The 23,201-nt window shown below is 37.6% G+C and overlaps 1 long non-coding RNA gene across 1 annotated transcript; it reads right to left on the bottom strand.

The window, feature by feature from the left end:
* Positions 1–1,200: 1,200 nt before the first annotated feature.
* LOC134739712 (uncharacterized) lies at positions 1,201–21,346 on the bottom strand. Its single transcript, XR_010126689.1, has 3 exons — positions 21,101–21,346; positions 11,692–11,766; positions 1,201–1,395 (listed from the first exon to the last, which is right to left on the bottom strand). It is a non-coding gene; the product is annotated as an uncharacterized LOC134739712 (long non-coding RNA).
* Between the last annotated feature and the right edge of the window lie 1,855 nt (positions 21,347–23,201).

Here is a 23,201-nt window from a genome sequence, read left to right as displayed (position 1 = left end):
AAAAATAGGATGTGTACATTGATCTAGCAATTGCTGAAGTCGGACAAAAAGAGCACACAGGGCAGGCTCCAGAGTGGACTTAATTAGGACTGTTCCAAGGTTTTGCAATAAATAAACAGAGTAGGCAGAATCGCTAACTATATTGATGGGCTGAGTAGAAAAAGTTTCCAAGGCCAGTATCAGGGCCCTGATCCCAGCTCTCTGAGTGCTAGTAAACCCAGATCGAGTGAGTGAATTATGTGGTCTCCACCAGACTGCCGCCTTTCCGTGTTACCCAAACCATCAGCACACAGTGTTAAAGCATTAGGTATGGGGGAGTGAACTATTTTTGTTGGCAAGATCACAGGAGTACAGGATAAGAAATGAAGGGGTTTATCAGCAGGAAGAGCATGCTCTATTTGTCCTGTGTAATCAGAGAGAGCTATTTGCAGATCTAACAATAGGGACAAAACTGCTTCTAATTGCTTTTTACTTAAAGGAATCCTGATGATATCAGGATATCACGATCATAACCTAGCAACTGACTGCATTGTTTGTGGCCTGAATATATTACTTTACTGATTAATTGAATATAGGGAGAGAGTGTTTTAGTCCCGGTATGTGAGCAAAAAAAAAACCCATTCTAGAAAGTGCAGTCCTGGGGTCATCTGTCCTATTAACCCTGTAGGGGAGTGTTTGGTGGGAAAAATAAACAACTAGATGGAATAAGGGGGGTCTATGCGATCTAGTTGCCTCTGAGAGATGGCTTGTCCTATTTCCTCAATTTCCCTTTTTGCTGCAAGGATTAAATATCTGGGAGAATCCAGGGCTGTATTGTCCTTTAAGATAGAAAAGAGGTTTTGTAGCTTATAAGTAGGAATGCCTAAAGTGGGGCGGAACCAGTTGATATCACCTAGTAATTTCTGATAATTATTTAAGGTATGTAAGTTGCTAGTATTTAATTTAACCTTTTGAGGTCTTACTGACTGGGAGGTTAGCATGTACCCAAGATATTTCCAAGGACAGGAAGTTGTACTTTTTCAGGTGCAATGATTAAACCTCTTAGCTGTGTATTCTTTATGACAGAGGAATATAAATTTAAAAGTATTGGCTCCATTGGGGCTGCTGGTAAAATATCATTCATAAAATGAATAATCTTACAATTAGGAAATTCTTTTTTACTGGGGAGCAAAGCTTGATTTACATGATACTCACACATGGTAGGACTGTTTAGCATCCCTTGAGGAACACTTTCCAATGAAATCCACAATCTGGCCTTTCATTATTGATAGCTGGTATCGTAAATGCAAATTTTTCTCTGTCCTGTTCTGCTATGGGAATCGTATAAAAGCAGTCCTTTAAGTCAATAATGATTATAGGCCAATCTTGAGGAATCACCACAGGGGAAGCGAGGCCCTGTTGAAGGAGTCCCATAGGTTGCAAATTAGCATTAATAACACACAGGTAATGCAAAAGTCTCCATTTCCCAGACTTTTTGGGAATGATGAAAATGGGTGTATTCCAAGGACTATTAGATGGTTCTACATGCCCAGCTTTTAATTGCTCTTCAACTAATTCAAGGGCTTTTTGTAATTTCCCTTCAGAGGCCACTGTTCTACTCAAATCGGATCTTGAGAGAGCTATGTCAGGGGTAGGGGAGGAATAATAACAGTGGCCATTGTTAGAAAGGGGTCTGCAGAGTGACGTCCCTCCCCCCACATTGGGCTAATAGGTCCCGTCCCCAATGATTAACAGGGATGGGCATTATTAGAGGTTGTATAACTGCCTTTCTTCCTTCTGAATTGCAACCGGTTAGGGGGTGCATGCTCTGCTTGGCTGTGTGTGCTTCCCCAATGCCAACAACTTTTTGTTTCTGAGTGACCCAAGGCCAAGTTTCTGGCCAGTTTTGATCACTAATGATTGAAATGTCCACCCCCTGTCCAATAAGCCAGTAAAATTCTTATTTCCAATTTTTTAGGTAATCATGCATCTCCGATCAGTGACTAATTGATTCCAATATACTCCTGTGGCTCCTGTGCTCCCAAAACCTCCCTTTCCCCTTTCCTTTCCATGGGCACTGGGGACCCAGTATGGTAAAATCAGTAACTGAGCTATCTTTGATCCAGGGGGAAGAACATGCAGACCTTTACATTCCATCATAACGAATATCTCACCTTGGTAGTCACTATCAATTACCCTGGTGAGCACATTAATTCATTTACTGGATAGGCTAGACTGCCCTAGGACTAATCCCACTTTTCCTGGAGGCAGCGGGCCCCATATCCTGGTTGCAACCCTTTTAGGGTCTTCTCCTTCTTTCAGCACTGATTTGTTGGGGCAGAGTAAGTCCAGCCCTGCACTCCCAGTAGTGGCTGCTCTGAGAGAGAGGACCGTGGGCTTTCCATCTGACTGAGGAAAGCCACTGGCATTGCCCCAGTTTGAAGCAGGGCCTGGGGCCAGCCCCTCATGAGGTTTCCCACCTGGTTACTTATGGGGTTTCCGGTTTTGTCAAATTTTGACCTGCATTGATTTGCCCAATGTTTCCCCTTTTTACATCGGGGGCATATAGAAGGGGGTTCTTTCCCTGAGTTACCTTGGTTTCTATTATGGGGGCATTCCCTCTTCATATGACCTGGCTCTCCACATAGAAAACAACTTTGGTTTCTATCCCTTTTCACTTTAGGAGGCCTTAATGCCATCACCAATATTTTGGCTTTGTGTGTCTCAGTTCCCACTAGCTGACATGCTCATATAAGTTCCCCAACTGTGGCTGCCTTTCCTCTGATTGCCTGCATTGCCTGCTGGCAATCCACATTCTTGTTTTCAAAAGCCAGTTCCAACAATAAGATATCAGTGGCCTGGGCGTGACTAATTTTTCTCTTAATTGCCTGGGTTAACCAATTGATAAACTCCACAAATGGCTCCTGAAGCCCTTGTCGAACATTTATAAAAGATCCCTGCTGAACTCCACTTTCAGGAATTCAGCCCCAAGCCCTGAGAGCACACAAAGACACTTGAGTATAGGCCTGGGGATCAAAATCTAGTTGTTGTTGTACATCGGCATGGGGACCCTTCCCCTGGAGCGTATCAGCTGTTATGTCTTGCCCGGCCACTTGATTCTGGTTGGCTTGTTGCTCACACAACTCATCATATTCTGCCTTCCAGAGGAGGTATTGGCTAGGATCCAAAGTTGTTTTAGCTAGCATTGACCAGAACTTTCAGAGAACTAACACCAATTTTCCTCCAACTAGTCCAAAAAATTGAAGAGGAGGGAATTCTCCCAGACTCATTCTATGAGGCCAGCATTACACTAATGGCAAAACCAGACAAGGATGCGCCAAGAAAAGAAAACTAAAGGTGAATATCCTGATGAATACAGATGGAAAAATACTTACCAAAATAGTAGCTAACTGAACCAAACTGTAGATCAAAACAATAATATAATGTGATCAAGTAGGATTTACACCAAGGATGCAAGGATATTTTAACATACAATAATCCGTCAACGTGATACATCACATCAACACGATGAAGGCCAAAATCCATATGACTCTCTCAATAAATGCAGAAGAAGCATTTGACAAAATTCAATGCCTTTTCATGATAAAAACTCTCAACAAACTAGGCATAGAAGGATTATGCCTTAATATAATAAAGGCTCTACGTAACAAAAACCCGCAGCTAACATCATACGGAATGGTGAAAAGTTGAAAGTTTTTCTCTAGGAACTGGGAAAAGACAAGTATACTCACTTTCACCCCTCCTACTCAACATAGTACTATTCTGTCCATCCAAGGAGGCGGTGCACATCAGCTCTGCTCCTATCCGCCATCTTGCTGGCAAGAGATCATAAAGCAAGTTCCAAAAGAATCTTATATTTAGAAAAACCAAACACTCCACAAGAACACTCTTAGAACTGATAAGAAATTCAGTAGACTTGCAGGATACAAAATCATTATACAGAAATAAGTAGCATTTCTATTCACCAACAATGAAATAGCTGAAAAAGAAATGAAGAAGGCAATTCCATTTATGACAGCTACAAAAAATAAGATAAAATACTCATGAATAAATTTTACCAAAGAGGTGAAAGATTCCTACAAGGAAAACTACAAAACACGGATGAAAGAAATTGAAGTGGACAAAAACAAATGGAAAGAAATTCCATGCTAATGGATCAGAAGAATTAATATCATTAAAATGACCATATTGCCCAAATCAATCTACAGATTTAATGTGATCCCCATCAAAATGCCAATGTCATTTTCCACAAAAATAGAAAAAACAATCCTAAAATTTATATAGAACCAAAAAAGAGCCTGACTAGGCAAAGCCATCCTGAGCCAAAAGACCAAAGCTGGATGTATCATAATACCTGAGTTCAAAACATTTTACAAGGCTGTAGTAACCAAAACAGTAGAGTACTGGTATAAAAAACAGACATATAGACACATAGAATACAACAGAATAGGGGAGAGAATCATGGCAGACGGGAGGCAGGACTAGATTGCAGCTCCGACTTGGATGGAAAGAGCAGCGTGTGGAGTCTCGCATGGTGAACTTTTGCTCCAAATCTACTGCAGGAATAAATTGGGAAAGCTGAGAGAACCCACAGACCCTCTGAAGGAAGTAGATTGCTCCTGCAGGACCTGGGAGACATCCCTAATACTACGAGTTCCCAAACTGTGGAAGTGGGAAAGGGGGATCGTCCACCCCTGAACACATACCTCACTGGGGAGCCTAAAGGTCTAGATCATGGGAGAAGATTCTGACCTGATCTGGAGCTGAGTCAATTTAGAGAGCTGAGGGAAATACAGGGGTACAGAAGGCAGTGGAAGTGACTTTTCTTGGGGATTAACATTTGGCTCCTTGTTACTCATGCAAATTTCTGCAGCTCTTTATCACGAGAACAGCATGGGAAAGACCCACTCCATAATTCAATCATCTCCCACAGGATCCCTCCCACAACACATGGGAATTATGGGAGCCACAAGGTGAGATTTGGGTGGGGACACAGAGCCAAACCATATCACCCTAGAACAAATGGACTTAACAGATATTTACAAAACATTCTACTCAACAACTGCAGAATATACATTATTTCATCAGCACATGGAACATCCTCCAAGATAGACATTGTGATAGACCACAAAACAAGTCTCAATAAGTATAAGAAAATCAAAATTATATGAAGTACCCTCCTACATCACAGTGGAATAAAACTGGGAATTAACTCCAAAATGAATCCTAAAAACTATACAAATACATGGAAATTAAATAATCTGCTCCCAAATGATCATTGGGCCAACAACGAAATCAAGATGGAAATTTTAAAAATCTTTGAACTGAACCATAATGGTGACACAACTTATCAAAAACTCTGGGAGGGCCAGGCGCAGTGGCTCACACCTGTAATCCTGACACTCTGGGAGGTTGAGGTGGGTGGATCACCTGAGGTCAGGAGTTCGAGACCAGCCTGGCCAACATGGTGAAACCCTGTCTCTACCAAAAATACAAAATTTAGCCAGGTGTGGTGGTATGTGCCTATAATACCAGCTACTCGGGAGGCTGAGGCAGGAGAATTGCTTGAACCCAGGAGGCGGTGGTTGCAGTGAGCCAAGATTGTGCCACTGCACTACAGCCTGGGCAACAAGAGAGAAACTCTGTCAAAAAAAACAAAACAAAACAAAACAACAACAACAAAAAAAACTCTGGGAGACAGCAAAAGTGGTGCTATGAGGAAAGTTCATAGCATTAAATGCCAACATCAAAAAGTCTGAAAGAACACAAATAGACAATCCAAGGTCACCCTTTAAGGAACCAGAGAAGCAAGAACAAACCAAACCCAAACCCTCAGAATATAAGAAATAACAAAGATCAGAGCAGAAATAAATGAAATTGAAACAAAAAATACAAAAGATAAATGAAATGAAAAGCTGGTTCTTAGAACAAATGAACAAAATTGATAGACCACTAGCAAGATTAACCAAGAAAAGAAGAGAGAAGATCCAAATAAGCTCAATTAGAAATGAAACAGCAGATATTACAACTGATACCACAGAAATACAAAAGATCATTGAAGGCTACTATGAACACCTTTATGCAGACAAATTAGGAAGTCTAGAGGAGATAGATAAATTCTTGGAAATATACAACCCTCCTAGATTAAATCAGGAAGAAATAGAAACTCTGAACAGACCAATAACAAGTAGCAAGATTAAAATAATAATTTAAAAACTGCCAAAAAGAAAAAGTCCAGGACCAGATGTATTCACAGCTGAATTCTACTAGACAGTCAAAGAAGAATTGGTATCAATCTTACTGAAACTATTCCAAAAGATAGAGAAAGACAGAATTTTCCCTAAATCATTCTATGAAGCCAGTATCACCCTAATACTAAAACCGGGAATAGGCATAAGAAAAAAGAAAACCACATACCAATATCCGTGATGAACATACATGCAAAATCTTCAGCAAAATACTAGCTAACTGAATCCAATAGCATGTCAAAAAGATAATACTCCATGATCAAGTGGGTTTCATACCAGGGATGCAGGGATGGTTTAACATATGCAAGTCAATAAATGTGATACATCACATAAACAGAATTAAAAATAAAAATCATATCATCAACCCAATAGACACAGAAAAAAAATTTGACAAAATTCACCATCACTTTATGATTAAAACCCTCAGCAAAATTGGCATAGAAGGGACATACATCAAGTTAATAAAAGCCATCTACGACAAACCACAGCCAGCATTATACTGAACAGGAAAATGTTGAAAGCATTCCCCCTGAGAACTGGAAGGAGACAAGAATGCTTACTTTCACCACTTCTATTTAACATAGTATTGGATGTCCTAGCCAAAATAATCAGACAAGAGAAAGAAATAAAGGACATCCAAATAGGTAAAGAGGAAGTCAAACTGTCACTATTCACTGATGATATGATCATATACCTCAAAAACCCTAAAGACTCATCCAAAAAGCTCCTAGATCTGAAAATGAATTCAGTAAACTTTCAGGATACAAAATCAATGTGTACAAATAAGTAGCACTGCTATACACCAATGACCAAGCTGAGAATCAAATCAAGAACTCAATCCCTTTTACAGTAGCTGCCAAAAAAAAAAATTAAAAAATACTTGGAATATACTTAACCAAAGAGATGAAAAATCTCTACAAGGAAAACTACAAAACACTGCCAAAAGAAATCATAGATGACACAAACAAATGGAAACACATCCCATGCTCATGGATGAGTAGAATCAATATTGTGAAAAGGACTATACTGCCAAAAACAATCTACAAATTCAATGCAATTCCCATCAAAATACCACCATCATTCTTCACAGAACTAGAAAAAATTCTGAAATTCATATGGAACTAAAAAAGAGCCCACATAGCCAAAGCAAGACTAACCAAAAAGAACAAATCTGGAGGCATCACATTACTTGATTTCAAAATATAATATAATGCCATAGTCACCAAGACAGCATGGTACTGGTATAAAAGTAGGCACACAGACCAATGAAACAGAATAGAGAACCCAGAAATAAATGCAAATACTTAACAGCCAACTGATCTTTGACAAAGCAAACAAAAACATAAAGTGGAGAAAGGACACCCTATTCAACAAATGGAGCTGAGATAATTGGCAAGCCACATGTAGGAGAATAAAACTGGATCCTCATCTCTCACTCTATACAAAAATCAACTCAAGATAGATCAAGGACATAAATCTAAGATGTGAAACTGTAAAAATTTTAGAAGATAACATCGGAAAAACCCTTCTAGACATTGGCTTAGGCAAGGATTTCATGACCAAGAACCCAAAAGTAAATGCAATAAGAACAAAGATAAATAGCTGGGACCTGAATTAAACTAAACAGCTTTTGTATGGCAAAAGGAACAGTCAGCAGAGTAAACAGATAACCCACAGAGTGGGAGAAAATCTTCACAATCTATACATATGACAAAGGACTAATATCCAGAATCTACAACAAACTCACACAAATTAATAAGTAAAAAACAAACAATCCCATAAAAAATGGGTTAAGGGCATGAATAGACAATTCTCAAAAGAAGACATAGAAATGGCCAACAAACATATGAAAAATTGCTCAGCATCACTAATAATCAGGAAAATGCAAATCAAAACCACAATGCAATACCATCTCACTACTGCAAGAATGGCCATAATCAAAAAATCAAAAAATAATAGATGTTGGCAAGGATGTGATGAATAGAGAACACTTGTCCACTGCTGGTGGGAATTAAACTGGTACAACCACTATGGAAAACAGTGTGGAGATTCCTTAAAGAGTCCTAAAAGTAGAACTCCCATTTGATCCAGCAATCCCACTACTGGGTATCCACCCAGAGGAAAAGAAGTCATTATACAAAAAAGATACTTGCACATACATGTTTATGCAGCACAATTCGCAATTGCAAAAATGTGGAAGCAACCCAATGAGTGGATAAAGAAATTGTGATTATATATATATATATATCATCATATACATATATGATGGAATATATATATATCTATATATGATGGAATATATGTATATATCAATCATATATATGATGGAATATACGTATATATCATCATATATATGACGGAATATACGTATATATCGTCATATATATGACGGAATATACGTATATATCGTCATATATATGACGGAATATACGTATATATCGTCATATATATGACGGAATATACGTATATATCGTCATATATATGACGGAATATACGTATATATCGTCATATATATGACGGAATATACGTATATATCGTCATATATATGATGGAATATATGTATATATCGTCATATATATGATGGAATATATGTATATATCATCTATATATATGATGGAATATATATATGATGGAATATATATGATGGAATATATATTGATGGAATATATATAATATGATGGAATATATATATGATGGAATATACATATATGATGGAATATATATATGATGGAATATATATATATGATGGAATATAAATCTATGATGGAATACTACTCAGCCATAAAAAGGAGTGAATTAATGGCATTTGCAGTGACCCGTTTGAGATTGGAGACTATTATTCTAAGTGCAGTAACTCAGGAAGGGAAAACCAGGCATTGTATGTTCTCACTCATAAGTGGGAACTAAGCTATGAGGATGCAAAGCCGCAAGAATGACACATTGGACTTTGGGGACTCAGCAGGAAAGGGTGGGAAGGGGGTGAGGGATAAAAGATTACAAATTGGTTGCAGTGTATACTGCTCGGGTGATGGGTGCACCAAAGTCTCAAAAATCTTCACTAAAGAACTCACTCATGTAACCAAACACCACCTGTTCCCCAATACCTATAGAAATATTTTTTTTTAAAAAAGAATAGAACAGAATAGAAAACCCAGAAATAAATCCACATATTTATAGCTGACTTATATTCAATGAAGCTATGAAGAACGTTCATTGGGGATATGACATCCTCTTCTATAAATGGTGCTGGGAACACTGGATAACCATATGCAGAAGAATGAAACTGGACCCCTACTTCTCACCATATGCAAAAATCAACTCAAGATAGATTAAAGACTTAAACATAATACCTGAAACTATAAATCTGCTAGAAGAAAACATAGAAAAAATTCTTCAGGACATTGGTTTAGGCAAAGATTTTATGACTAAGATCTCAAAAGCACCAGTAACAAAACCAAAAATGGACAAATGGAACTATATTAAACTAAAAAGCTTCTGCACAGCAAAAGAAACAATCTACAGAGTGAAGAGAAAACCTCTTGAATGGGAGAAAATATATGCAAGCTACTCACCCAACAGGGGATGAATATCCAGAATATACAAGGGGCTCCAACATCTTCATAGTAAGAAAATAAATAATCCTGGCCAGGTGTGGTGGCTATTGCCTGTAATGTCAGCACTTTGGGAGGCTACAGCAGGAGGATTGCTTGAGTCCAGGAGTTCAAGATCAGCCTAGGAAGCATAGCTAGACCTCAGTCTCTTACTAAAATTTAAAAAAAAAAAAAAATAGCCTGGTATGGTGACATGAGCCTGTAGTCCCAGCTGAAGGACTGAGGCAAAAAGATAACTTGAGCCCAGGAATTTGATGCTGCAGTGAACTATGGCACCACTGCACTCTAGCTTGGGCAAGATCTAGTCTCAAAAATAAATAAATAAATAATCCCATTTTTAAAATGAGCAAAGGACATGAACAGACATTTCCCAAAAGAAGACAGACATTTATTCTCTTCACTGAGAAAAGAAAAATGAGAGAGAGCAAGAGAAAGAAAAGAAGACATATAAATGGTCAACAGGTACATGAAAGAATTCTCAACATCACTAGTCACCAGGGAAATGCAAATCAAAACCACAATAGGCCAGGCCACAGTGGCTCATGACTGTAATGCCAACACTTTCAGAGGCTAAGGTGGGAGGATCGCTTGAGCCAGGAGTTTGAGACCAGCCTAAGTAACGTAGTGAGATCCCATCTCTACAAAAAACAAAACAATCAACCACAGTGAGATATTATTTTACCCCAGTTAGGATGACTATTATGAAAAAGACAAAAAAAAAAAATCACAGGTGTTGGCAAGGATATGGAGAAAAGGGAACTTTTATTCACAGTTACTTGGAATGTAAATTAGTACAGCCACTATGGAAAATAATATGGAGATTTCTCAAAAAACTAAAAATAGAATTACTACACAATAAAGCAATCTCACTAATTAGTATTTATCCAAATGGAAATGAAATTAATGTATCAAAGGGATATATGCACTCTTTATTGCAGCACAATTCACAACAGCCAAGATATGGAATCAACCTAAGTGTCCATGAATGGATGAATGGATAAAGAAAATGTAGTATATATAGACAATGAAACTATTCAGCCATTTAAAAAGATGAAATCATGTCATTTGCAGTAACATGGATAGAAGTGGACATCATAATGTTAAGTGAAATAAGTCAGGCTCAGAAAAACAAATATCACATGTTCTCACTCGTATGTGGGAGTTTAAAAAGTTGATCACAACAGGGTAGAGAGTAGAATGATAGATACTAGAGACTAGCAAGTGGATGGAGATAAAGACATGTTGGTTAATGGTTATGAACATATACTAATATAAAGAAATTCTAATGTTTGATAGCAGAGTAGGGTGACTATACTTAACAACAATGTATAGTATTTTTCAAAAAAAAACTAGAAGAGAGGACTTGAAAGGTACTCAATGCACAAAAATGATAAATTGTAGGTGATAGATACCCTGAACACCCTGATTTGATCATTACATTGCATGCATGTGACAAAATACCACATGTACTCCATGAATATGTTCAAATATAATGTATCAAAAAAATTTTAAAATTAAAAACAAAAACCAACCCCCAACCCAAACATGTAGTTTAGTTTTTAATTTACAGAAACAAAGCATAATGAAATTTTTACTTATACATTCCAAATCTTCAGAACTTATATTATTAAGTAAATGAATACATCAAAATATTAAGATAAACATTTTTCATTTCTAAATTACAACCAGTTGGTAAATAGGCAAAAAAAAAAAAAAAGGGTGAATAGAGTGACAAGAAAAAGAAGATAGGAGAGAGCCAAATCCAGAGAAAAAAGAAAGAAAATAGGAGCAAGTATAGGAATGAAATTGTCGTTATACAGAGGCTGACTTACCTTTAAGCTAAAGAGACTTAATATTCAGGACCCCTTCTTGCAGGAGCCTTTTAACATCATATATTTTTGTACAATCTGCAAAAAGTAAGATAATTTAATAGCAAATTGTTAAGACTGCTGTCTTTCTTCATTCTGACTTCTCATCCATCATACATTTTTCCCCTTGTTAGGTGGCAATAGAGTGACCATAGATATTTCAGAGATTCAAACAAGGGAGAGTTAACTTGGGGACACACTTAAGGTAGAGAAGTTATTTATGGTTTCACATTCACTCCATGCATAGTTAAATTATTACATGGATTTAATCAGGGACATAGATAGGTTTAAACTAAGGATGCCTGATTCTCATACTAATGATCTTAGAACTCTCAATATTGTGTTTTATGTGCTTACTAATTACCTATAGGCCTTGATTCTTCAATGTAAAGCCATAATAATATATTGTTACTTCCCCAACATTTGATATTGTTTACCTCCTCTCTACCCAGAGAGAGGCAGAGAAGTAGTAAATAAAAGGCATCAACTCATTATTTTAGTCATTTACTCTCTGTCACGCTATTGTAAACTACACTCTAGCCATACTGGATGCCTTACCTTTACCAGACCATATACTTGACCATTCTCTTTCCCCAGCCTCAAATGAATCTGCCCAAGCACATCTATACAGGTTATTATTAATTTCTTGCTGATATTACTTGAAATACTGACATTGATGAAGATAATCCCTCATTTCTAATTTACTATGACAACGATAACATCAATGATAAACTGGTTAATGAGTGTCATTAATTCTAAGAATATCTAAGGTTAATGACTACCATATAGTAACTGAAGAGGAATAAAATTATTTTTCTTCTAGTCTAAGACATAATGTATGTTTGATCAATTGTATTCTCCCACCAAGGAGTGACTATGGTTTGCTGGTCAAAGTGGTAGATTATGATAGTTATAACACATCATTTGATTATCTCCCAGATCCTTACTATATGAATGCAATATATACACTTGGCTACTGGAAGATGTCCAATATCAACTTCCACATCTGAAATAAGAGATTATGAAGGAAGAGACTAGTAAGACCTGAGGTTCCAATTCTATCCCCAGTTGTAAATCAAAAACAATACTGTGGATTGCCTTCTGCTTTTTGGCTATGATGGAATAGCTTGTACAATATTAATGTTCCTTCCAATAACAATGAGTAAAGCCAGATAAAACACAAAAAATAGGCTAGGCACAGTGGCTCATACCCATAATCCGAGCACTTTAGGAGGCGAAGGCAGGAGGATCACTTGAGCCTAGGAGTCTTAAGACCAGCTTGGGCAGCATAGCAAGACCCAGTCTCTACAAAAGTAAAAAATCAACTGGGCATGGTGGCGTGTGCCTACAGTCCTAGCTACTTGGGAATCTGAGGCAGGAGGATTGAACACTGGAGCTCAGGAAGCTGAGTCTGCAGTGAGCTATGATCACACCACTGCACTCCACCCTGGGTGACAGAGCAAGACCCCCTCTCAAAGCAAAAAAAAACTACAAAAAATATATGCCTGAGGGAATCATAAAACTCTCAAGGTGACCACAGCTTGAGAAGACAAGATCATGAAAAGAAGATAACAAGAGAGGTGAGCCAACATTCTGTGGCTGCTTTTCTCCTAAAGAAATTATTTTATTTTTAGGGCAGAGGAAGAGACTGATAATTCTAGCAGAAAACCTACGGCCATGGAGAGACAAAGAATAGTATTTGGGGCTGCCAAATTTAAGGGGTCAGGATGTCAGTGAAACAGTAGACAATGACAGCCAGAAAAAACTTAAGCCCTGCTTCGAGTCAGATCCATTCCAGATTAAAATAAGGATAAGTTTCTACTCTACATGCCTAACAGAGGATAGGGCAAATTCCTTCTGGAAGAAAAGTGCATCACTGAGAAAAATAATGAATAACTTAATTATTGGATTAGAGATAAACTTTAAAACAGCTATAATGAATATGTTCAAGATAATAGAAATCATAATGAAAAATTTTATTAAAGAGAAGAATGTATAGAAAAGAATTAAAAGAAATTCTATAACTAAAAAATGACAATGAAATAAATTTTAAAAACTCCTATAGATGGGTCAATATTGGCAAAAATAACAAAGTAAGAGCCTCCAAAAACTCTCCTCTCCATAAAAGCACAAGAAAAGTGACAAAAATTGTAAAAAATCAGCTTTTTCAGAACTCTGGAAATTAATCAAAGTCTTGCAGCAATCCAGAGAACATTTACTAAAAAAAAAAGGTGCAATCTCAATAAGAACAGTTTTGTGACATTTTAACTTGTACAATTCCCATTCTGTCCTCTCAGGTTCTGCAGTAGACTTGAAAACCAACAGGCTATAATCATGGTGAAAACCAGCAGCCTGGAGGGAGCAGCATAGAGGTGGGGCTTTTCCAAAACCCTGTGATCAGAGAATTGTCATTATTTTACCAGTCTGGTGGTTTGCTGGAATACCCAGTTTGCAAAGTAGTTCTCATTTGACCTGATTGGGAACTTGCCCAGTGCAAAAATCCTTTTCCATGAAAACATTTATTGGAAAAAATTAAAGGCAACTGAGTTGCCTAGGGCAGTGGATAACAGCACAGCCTTGGGGCTCTGTACAAGGAGGAAATAAAGGGTAAAGCAGAGTTGTCAACTGTCTGGCTGAGTGTTGAAAGTATCACCAACATGCATACAGAACCTGCTGTGGTTTGAATACTGCTTGTCTTCATCAAAACTTATTTTGAGGCTTGGTTCCCGATCTGGTGGTGTTGGGAGATGGTGCCTTTAAGAGGTGCTTAGTTCATTAAGTTGGATTGGTGTCTTTCTTGAAAGACTGGGTTAGTTATCAAGTTCCCATGAGAGTGGGTTGTTACAAAGTGAGTTTGCCTATCTTGTTTTGTCCTCTTCACATATACCTGGTACTCCTTTTGTTTCTCTGCCATATTTTGACACAGCACAAGGACTTCAGCAGAAGCCACCAAATGCAGCTGTCTAATATTGAACTTTCCAGCCTGCAGAACCATGAGTAAAATAAACCTCTTTTCTTTATAATTTACCTCATCTCAGGTATTCTGTTACAGCAACACAAAACAAAGACAAAGCCCCTCAGGGAAGACGAGGAGATGTGTTATTCTAGGTATTTAGGAAACCTTTGTTCAAACATTAGGTGACCACTAAGCTAACTGAGAAACATTTTAATAGCTACACATAACAAATAACCAGACTTTGCAAGATTTGTTCAGAAAAGTCACAAAACAAAACGACAAACAGTGAAAGCAAACCGTAGAAGGGAAAGGGAGGGAAGAATCTCATTATCTGGGTTGCCACATTACATTACACAAATACCTAGTTTTCAACAAAAATTGTAAGACATGCAAAGAAATAATGAAGTATGGCCTGTACATAGGGGTGAAATTAATAAATAAAAAATGTCTCCAAGGAAGCCCAGCAATTGGACTTACTAGACAAAGACATTAAATAAGCATTTAAAATATATTCAAAGGACTGAAGGAAATCATGTATACTAAGGGAAAGCATAGGAATGATGTCTCACCACCCAATAGAGACTGTAGCAACAGGAATTATATAAGAAAAGAAGCAAATAGAAATTCTGGAGTTGAAAAATACAGTAACAGAAATGAAAATTTCACCAGACTGGCTTGACATCAGATTTGAGCAGGCAGAAGAAATAATCAACAAAGTTAAATGTAGATCAATTTCAATTATCCAGTTTGAGGAAGAAAAAGAAAAATGAGAAAAGAAAAATAAACAGATCCTCAGAGACCTGTAGAACACCATCAAGCAGACCAAAATATGTATAATTGTAGTACCAAAATAAAAAAAAAAAGAGTGCCAGAAAGAATGTTTGAAGAAATAATGGCTGAAAACTTTGCAAATTTGATGAAAAATGTTAACCTACATATCTGAGAATCTTAACGAACTGTAAGCAGAATAAACTCACAGAGATCCACACCTACACTCATTGAAATCAATCTGTTGAAAGTTGAAGACAAAGATATCATCTTGAAACCAGTAAGAGAGTAGTATCTCATCACATTCAACCAAGGAGATTGACAGATGATCTTTCATTAGAAACCATGGAGGGCCAGGTGCAGTGACTCATGCCTTTAACCCCAGCACTTTGGGAGGTTGAGGTGGGAAGATTGCTTGAGTGCAAGCGTTCAACACCCCATCTCTATTAAAAACAACAAAAAAAGTAAAAACACAAAAAAGAGAGACAGAGAAAAAGAAAGAAAGAAAGAGAAAGAGAGAGAGAAGGGAGGGATGGGGGGAAGAGACAGAGAGAGAGAGAAGAAAGAAGGAACCATGGAGGCTAGAATGCAATTGAAAAACATATTTGAAGTGAAAAAGACAGAAAGAATTAAAGAAAGAAAGAAAGAAAGAAAGAAAGAAAGAAAGAAAGAAAGAAAGAAAGAAAGAAAGGAAAGAAAGAAAGAAGAAAAGAAAAGAAAGGAACTATGGAGGCTAGAATGCAATTCAAAGACATATTCAAAGTGCTGAGGGGAAAAGCTGTCAGCCAAAAACTCTAAATCTGGCAAAACTATCCCTCAAAAATGAAGGAGAAATTAAGACATTTCCAGGTAAAAAAGAAACAGATTTCATCATTAGCAAGACAGCCATATTAAAATACTTTCAGGAGAAAGTGAAAGGACACTAGAATACAGTGTAATATAGTCAAATCTATGTAAGAAAATAAAGACACCAATAAAGGTAACTGAAATAGGTAAATATAAAAGACAATATAAATGTAATTTTTAATGACTTTTTCTCCTATTTAATTTAAAACTTCAGCAAACAATATTTATAAATCTGTGTTGATAGGCACACATGTAAGAATGGTGTAATTTGTATGACAATAACTGCACGGGGATAGGGAACAGAGCTATATAGGAATAAAGTGTATACTATTGAAATTAAGTTGGTATTAATACAAACTAGATTATTAATATGTTAATTTTAATCTGTAGCATAGTCACTAAGACAAAAAAGTAGAGAAACTTTAAAAAGTAGAGTAAAAGAAATGATATATGAATTAAAATGATACAATAGACAATGTCTAACACAACAAAAAGCAGTAATAGAGGAATAGAGGAACAAAAAAGATATAAGAAAAATAGGCCAGGCACGGTGGCTCATGCCTGTAATTCCAGCACTTTGGGAGGCTGAGGCGGGCGGATCATGAGGTCAGGAGATTGAGACCATCCTGGCTAACACAGTGAAACCCCGTCTCTACTAAAAATATAAAAAATTAGCCAGGCGTGGTGGCGGGCACCTGTAGTCCCAGCTACTCAGGAGGCTGAGGCAGGAGAATGGCGTGAACCCAGGAGGCGGAGCTTGTAGTGAGCCAAGATCGCGCCACTGCACTCCAGCCTGGGCGACAGAGTGAGACTCCGTCTCAAAAAAAAATAAAAATAAAAAAAAATAAGAAAAATAGAAAATAAACAATGAAATGGCAGACATAAAAATATGTTACAGTAATCACACTAAATATAAATGCATTACATATTTCAATTAAGACAGGTTAGCAGAATGGATAAAATAAAAATGATGCAACTGTATATTCTCTGCTGGAGACAAACCTTAGATACAAAGTTACAAAGAGATTGAAAGTACAAGGCACGAAAAGGTACACCATGTAAAGAGCAACCAAAAGAAAGTGGTAGTGGCTACACTAATGCCAGACAAAATAGACTTTAATACAAAAATTGCCACTAGAGAAAAGTAAAGACATTTTAATGATAAAAGAGAAATTTATAGCTTTAAATACCTACATTTAAAAAGAAGAAAAATTGCAAATCAATAATAACCTTCCACTTTAAGAAATTAGAAAAGAGACTGGGCAAGGTGGCTCACGTCTGTAATCCCAGCACTTTGGGCGGCCAAGGTGGGTGGATCACTTGAAGTCAGGAGTTTGAGACCAGCCTGGCCAACATGCTGTAACCCCATCTCTACTAAAAATACAAAAATTAGCCTGGTGTGGTGGCAGGAGCCTATAATCCCAGCTACTCAGGAGGCTGAGGCAGGAGAATCATTTGAACCCGGCAGTGGGAGGTTGCAGTGAGTAGAGATCAGGCCACTGCACTCCAGCCTGGGTGAAGAGCAAGACTCCATCTCAAAAAAATAACTCCATCTCAAAAAGAAAAAATAAAGAAATTATTAAAGAGTAAGATAAACCAGAACTACTGAAAGGAATGTTAGAATGGGAATAAATGAGCTAGGAAATAGAAAAACGATAGAGAAACTCAACAAAACTAAGTTTTTGCTTTTAAAGAATCAAAACTAAGGGAACTTTAGCTAGACTGAGTAAGAAAAAAAAAAAAGAAAGGAATCAAATTACTCAAATCAGGAATTAAAAATGAGACCTTTCTACCACCTTACAGAAATGAAAAACAAGTATAATGGAATATTGTGGACAATTGTATGCCAATACATTAGATAATCTAGATAAAACAGATACATTTTGTGCTGGGCAGGGTGGTACACATCTGTACTACTAGCTACTTGGGAAGCTGAGGCAGGAGGATTGCTTGAACCCAGGAGTATGGGGCTATAGTGCACTTTAGCCTGGGCAACATAGCAACCTGTCAAAAAAAAAAAAAAAAAAAAAAAAGGAAGACAAATTTCTCGAAAAACATAACTACTAAACCAGAATTTAAAAGAACACAATATTTCAAAGTATTTTCTCTTGTACAATGTTCTTTGACAAAAATAGAACAGAGCTAGAGATCAATAACAGAAAGATAACCAGAAAATTTTGAAGAGTTTAGAATTAAGAAATACAAATTAAAATAATCCATACGTCAAAAAAGATAATCAGAGATTAAATCTAATTATTATCAGATCACTGACAATAAAAAATTGAAAATATCAGCTGGGTGTGGTGGCTCACGCCTGTAATCCCAGTACTTTGGGAAGCTGAGGCAAGAGGATTGCTTGAGCCTAGGAAGTTCAAAACCAGCCTGGACAACATGATGAGACCCCATCTCTACAAAAAATAAAATATAAGTTAGCTGGTGTGGTGCTGCATGCCTGTAGTCCTAGCTTCTTAGGAGGCTGAGGTGGGAGGATCACTTGAGACCAGGAGTCCAAGGCTGCAGTGAGCTATGACAGCACCACTGCACTCCAGCCAGGGCAACAGAGTGAGACCCTGTCTTGAAAGAAAAGAAAAGGAAAGGGAAGAAAAAGAAAAGAAGGAAGGAAGAAAGGAAATTGCAAATATAGGATAAAGCCGAAGTCAGGTCTAGACAAAAAGTATATGCAGCCTTAAGTGCATACAACTGGAAAGAAAGAAACACTGAAAATCAATCAATCATATACTTAGAAAAAGAATGTCAAATTTAACCCGGGAAAAGTAAAAGTAAGGGAATTATATACATAATAGAAGAAAATAATTTGATAGGAAATAATAATACAATAGAAAAAATCAACAATGCTGAAGGTTTTTTTCTTTGAAAAGACTAGTAAGATTGATTAAAATTTTAGCAAGACTGTGGAAGATTTTTAAAAAGACAGAAGGTACGAAATTCCAATATCAGAAATGAAAAAGGCGCTATCATTACAGGTCCTATAGACATTAAAATTATAATAGAAAATATTATAAATAACTTTATGCTGGCAAATTTGAAAAGCTAGATGAAATAGACATATTCTAGAAAACACTGCTTACTAAAATGAACTTAAGAAATAATAGAAAAATTTTCATAATCCTGTATCTATTAAAGAAATTGAGTTGGTAATTACAAAACTTTCCACAAAGAAATCTGTAGGCAAAGATGACATTGGGTGAATTCTTCCAAATACTCAATGAAGGCATTTGCTAACCTTACACAAGCTATTCAAAAAGATGGGGGAATAAAAGAACATTTCTCAACTCAGGCAGCAATATGCCAAATCCTCATAAGCATGAAGCAAAAACAAAAACAAAAAACAAAAGCACAGGCCCATCTCATTTTTAAACATAGATATAAAACTCCTTAATGATCTATTAGTCAATTAAATATAACACTATGTAAACTAATGACCAAGTTGAGTTTATTCTATGAACACAGGGTAAGTTTAATATATGAAAATCAAGCAATGAAAATGATAACTTTATGGTTGAAAAATCTGTCAGTGACCACTAAAATCAAGTAGTCAAAATTAGCGTTACTAATAATAGAACAAATCAACATAATGTGTCTCCTGATTCAATGCATGGAGATACAATATCAACTATTAAGAACTCCTGCCTTTGTCATATCCTCTATGAGTTATTTAGTTCCTTTCCAATAAATGCCTTTTCTGCTTAATTATTCAAGGTTGCTTTCTGTTGTTTAAAATCAAGAACGTGCATTAGTACAGTAGTAATAGCTATTGAGCACTAATGCTCACAGAAATGTTTCAACATAGATATTATCTATCCTTATTCTAAGATGAGGCAATAGGTAGTTACAGTTAAGTATATGACCCCAAATAACACACACAATAGGTGAAGGGAAAATTAGATTTCAAGTTTACCTGTCTCCAAATTTCATTCTTTTAAACTCTCTAACCCGCTTGGCATTTTTTACTAAGTGATTTTAGCCAGGAACCTGGTTTACCCAAATACACAGAATCAGCAATCTGTCTCCCTCCATGACCTTCCCTGGGATTTAAGGATGTTGGAAGTTAAGGAGAGAAGATAAACGTGCTTTTACTGTGATGCTTTCTGGGGAAGAGAAAAGTTATGTGGGGTCCAGATAAAAATCATTGCCTCTCAGAGAACAAAGACATATGCTATTCCCAGGGGGCTGCTCATGCCCTTTTTTTATAGGGCTCCAAACAGTAAGACTAGATTAGATGTAGGGCTAGCTCCCGAGTGATGGAAAAGAATCGGGACAGCTTCCTCCTGGGGGTATCGCTCTCTCTCTCTCTCTCTAACTCCAAACAGATGCAGCATCACAAGAAAACCTCAAGTTTTGTATTATTTATTCCAGGAACCCCAAAGGGAAGGTGAAAGAAATCTGGGGAGAAAAGATTCTCCCATGAAAAAATAGGTGTTGGGGTGATGTCGATGTTGAGATAGCCAAGTGCAGGCTCCTGACTGACCTGGGGATGGGAGCAGGAGGGAGTGCTGGAGACTGTGGATTTGCAGGTTACTAGTGTAGACCTGCAGGGAGCCACAGGCCTGGATGAGTCCTCCAGAGCAGCAGGTGTAGAGTGATAAGAGGAGGACTGATGACAACATCCATCAGGTGTGTAGTTTTAGGAGCGAAGAAGAAGAGCAATCAACAGAGGGGACAGGTTTTCATTCCTGCTTTGGCAACTGGAGCAGTAGGAAGAGTTTGATTGCCTGTGGTACTTAAGCATTCTCGTTCCCCAACAGCTTCCATGATCTCTTCGTAGACTCTCTCCTTGCTTACCTTCACCTCGGATTGTCCCCTAGATTTGAGACTCCAGCCATCATGACATGTTCAGGCTTCTGAACAGGGCTGTGAGTAGAGGGAGGGAGGGAAAACATCAGGGGAAAGGATTCAAATAAGAATGCATGTAGAGACTTCAAAGAAGCTCTGTTCCTGGGAAATTCTGGTAACATTTCTCTCTATCCAATAACAAGTGAGTGAAACGCAGCATCACTAGTTTCTGGCAGACTAAGTCCCTGAGAAGTTCCTGCTGCACGGATGTGTGTAACTGAAGCTGTGTAGAGGGATCTTGTGATCTATACAGAAGTAGCAAGGGCAAGAGGAACAAGAGAGGTTCAAAGGCATCAAGTGCAGAGGCAGTGGGTGGGGAGACCCAGGCACGGAAACCTGTGTTTCTCTGTGAATACTTGGAAAGTCCCTGACTGGCTCCAAACAGTAGAATATGGCTGGATTCTAGAGTCTGTTGTCAGAATAATGAGAATTAATAAGGAAGCTCATTTTCAGACTTATCATTAGTTATGAGATGATGGAGGGTTAAGGAAGCCACAGTAAGAGGAAGAGATTCTAAGGCTAACTTCTTAGGACCCCACCCCATCCCTAAATTTTCAGGTGGGAGAGAGAGGAGTGTGATACATCTCTGTATCATTCTTTATTGGAGCGGGAAGAGAGAAAAAGGAGAGGGGAGGAGAGAGAAGGGGAGGGAGAGATGGAGAGGGAGAGAGGGGGAGAGAGAGAGGGGAGGAAGAGAGAGAAGAGAAAGGGAGAGAGAGTGAGGAGAGAGGGAGAATAAGTATAAATCATCAATTAATCTGTGGGTGTCTGATTGGCCACGTTCTGGATTATTTCAGACACTGAAATTTGTGAGTAATGATAAGCAGGGCCTGGACCAGGAGAGCACTTCAAAAGATAAGGACATGTACATAGGACTTTAAAGCCTGCTAAACAGCTCTTCACAGGCCCACATTTACTGCCTCCTCTTGGAATAAGCCTCTCCTGCCCTTCCCTCCCTGTCATTACCACTGTCCCCAATGCCACAAAGTGGAGGATTGTGGAAATCCCTTAAGAAAAGGAAAAGAAGCTCATTGTCTACATCAGAAATTCTCCGTAACTCCCATCCTCCCAATTCCTTATGCTGCCTGACTCCCTTCCTTATCACTCTACATCAGTTGGATTGTATCAACATTTGGCCATTCTTAAACCTCCAACTCTGGTGTCCGGAGGACAGATTTCTGTCCCAGAGCAGTTATAAATATTACGAGGGGAGTTTGATGGAGAAAGGACTTCATGTTACTTTTGCAGTTGAAACTAGCCTCTATATAAGGAATTAAAAGACTATGAGAAGAAAGTAATGATGGAGACATTATTCTCCCTATCGCCATGGATCAACGGCATCATTTGGGGATTATGCCAATGGCTGCTTTGAAGGAATATTTTATAAATTAGACATTATCAGTGATTAATTTGAGTGTGTGTGTGTGAGTTGAAATGGAAATATAGTAAAGTAGTCAGACTCCTTGATGAATCAATTTTTGGTATAAGGAAAGAGGAAGAGAGAGACAAGATAATATGAAAATCTGATGGCTGATAGAGATGGAGAGCCAACATCACAGCTCAGGGATGACTATGAGGTATTGCTGAATTCTGTTGGCCTGGTGACATCATTTTTGGTTAGAGAGACGAGAAGTGAAAGAAAAACCCACGCCTAGAGTCATCACATTTGTCAAAAATAATAAAAGAGAAAACCATGCCAAACAGTCTTAGAGAAGATAAAAAGTTATCACATGATTTCAGGGCATTGGGAAGTCCCTGCTTTTTCAGCCACTCACATCTTATAGTTGTGTCTTAAATTTATCCATTAGAAAGTCACTGCTTTGGGTGAGTGGAATTTGTTTATTATTATAACTTCTTAAAATACAATATTCCTTGTCTAGATTCAAGACATATATATCTGAGTCCCATGCAGATATGGGACACTATGGGTACAGTAAATGAACGACCATATGGAAGAGTTACAGGAGCTAAGATGAAACATGAATCATTAAAAACTGAGGATAATTGAAGGATGTAAGCCCTACAGCGGGGTCTTTACTCTAAATCCTGC

The sequence above is a fragment of the Pongo pygmaeus genome, chromosome 5 (genome assembly GCF_028885625.2).
Source record: "Pongo pygmaeus isolate AG05252 chromosome 5, NHGRI_mPonPyg2-v2.0_pri, whole genome shotgun sequence".
NCBI classification, from domain to species: domain Eukaryota; kingdom Metazoa; phylum Chordata; class Mammalia; order Primates; family Hominidae; genus Pongo; species Pongo pygmaeus.
Note: the sequence above shows the minus strand (reverse complement) of the source record. Positions and strands in the feature narration are given on the sequence as shown.